This window comes from Lathyrus oleraceus, chromosome 7 (assembly GCF_024323335.1).
Source record: "Lathyrus oleraceus cultivar Zhongwan6 chromosome 7, CAAS_Psat_ZW6_1.0, whole genome shotgun sequence".
Taxonomy (NCBI): Eukaryota; Viridiplantae; Streptophyta; class Magnoliopsida; order Fabales; family Fabaceae; genus Lathyrus; species Lathyrus oleraceus.
The window spans coordinates 474,130,228-474,132,274 of NC_066585.1; the positions used below are offsets into that span (position 1 = coordinate 474,130,228).

The window sequence follows — 2,047 nt, forward strand, 5'->3', positions numbered from 1 at the left end:
ATGAGCCGCATTCGAGTATTGCTCCACCCGCAATCGAAGCAAACAACTTCGAACTTAAAACTTCACTGTTGCAGGTAGTGCAACAGAACCAATTCTCTGGAAATCCTACCGAGGATCCAAACCTTCATTTATCCGTATTTGTCCAATACGCTGATATTGTTAAAGCTAACGGTGTCACTTCAGAGGCAATTCGACTTCGTCTTTTTCCTTTCTCGTTAAGAGATAGCGCTAGAAGATGGCTTCAATCTCTTCCTTCCAACTCAGTCACCACATGGAACGAGTTGAAGAAAGTTTTTCTTGCCCGATATTTTCCGCCAAGCAAAACAGCTATGTTAAGAGCCCAGATAAATGGATTTAAACAGAAAGATAACGAGTCTCTCTTCGAAGCATGGGAAAGATACAAAGACATGATGAGACTTTGTCCACACCATGGTTTAGAAGACTGGTTAGTAATTCATACCTTCTATAATGGTCTCTTGTACAACACGAGGTTAACAATAGACGCCGCCACAGGTGGTGCACTAATGAACAAACCTTATGTTGATGCTTACCAACTTATCGAAAGCATGGCCCAAAACCACTATCAGTGGGGAAGCGAACGAACAATGGTGGAAAAACCTCAAACGAAAACTGGCATGTACGAGATAAGTAACCTTGATCATGTTAATGCAAAAGTGGATGCTCTGGTCCAGAAAATTGAAAGTTTAAATGTATCACCTCCAGCCACCGTGGTTGCCATAACTCAGAATTGCGAAGTCTGTGGAATCCAAGGACACACTCCTGCAGATTGTCAACTCCTAACAGGAATCCAAGCGGAGCAAGTAAACTATGCTCAAGGAAGCCCCTACTCGCATACCTATAACTCAAATTGGAAGAATCATCCCAATTTTTCATATAAGAGTAATAATGCTTTATACGCACCTGGACAATCTCCAAATCAAGCCCCAGCTATACCTCCGGGATATCAGAAGCCGATCCCATCTACACCTAACAATAACGCCCCTAGGAAATCCAACTTGGAAATCATGATGGAAAACTTTATAGCTTCTCAACAGAAAACCAATAAAGATTTCTTAAACCAAAATGTACACACTGGCGAACAAATTAAACAACTAGCAAGTAAAGTAGATGCCCTAGCTACCCATAACAAAATGCTGGAAACGCAAATATCACAAGTAGCTCAACAACAAGCACCTACTGCTGCCCCAACTGGTACATTTCCTGGCCAACCCCAACCTAACCCGAGAAGCCACGCTCATGCAATTATACTGAGAAGTGGAACGGAAGTGGAAGGACCGTCTGACCCAAGGATAGAAAACCAAAACTCTAAAAAGTCAACTGAGGAGGAAAGTGAACCTAAGGAAAAGGAAGAGAGTAATAAGGAAACCGTAGAAAAGAAGGAACCTTATGTACCTCCACCACCTTATAAACCACCTATCCCTTACCCTCAAAGGCTTATTAAAACCAAAGATGCGGGCCAATTTAAAAAATTTGTTGACCTACTAAAACAATTAAACGTCACAATTCCGTTTACAGAAGCTATTACGCAAATGCCCTCATATGCTAAGTTCTTAAAAGAAATTCTTTCTAATAAAAGGAAACTTGAAGATAGCGAAACCGTTACACTCACCGCTAAATGTAACGCTATAATCCAGAATATGCCTCCTAAACTTAAAGACCCAGGTAGTTTCTCTATACCCTGTCACATAGGAAAATTTGTCATTGACAAAGCCTTATGCGATTTAGGAGCCGGTATTAGTGTTATGCCTTTATCCATATGCAAGAGACTGGAAATGGGAGAATTAAGACCAACTAAAATGTCTGTGCAACTAGCAGATCGTTCCGTCAGATATCCTGTAGGAATTCTTGAAAACGTTCCAGTGCGCATAGGTCAATTCTACATTCCAACCGATTTTATAATTATGGATATTAGAGAAGATGAAGTTACACCCATTATACTGGGAAGACCGTTCTTAGCAACCGTCGGTGCAATCATAGACGTAAAAAGAGGACGACTCACTTTCGAAGTAGGAGAAGAGAAAATTGA

General features: G+C 41.0%; 1 non-coding gene across 1 annotated transcript; it reads right to left on the reverse strand.

Moving 5' to 3' along the window:
- Window positions 1-329: 329 nt before the first annotated feature.
- On the reverse strand, window positions 330-436 carry LOC127108558 (small nucleolar RNA R71). Its single transcript, XR_007796089.1, has one exon. It is a non-coding gene; the product is annotated as a small nucleolar RNA R71 (small nucleolar RNA).
- Window positions 437-2,047: the final 1,611 nt, after the last annotated feature.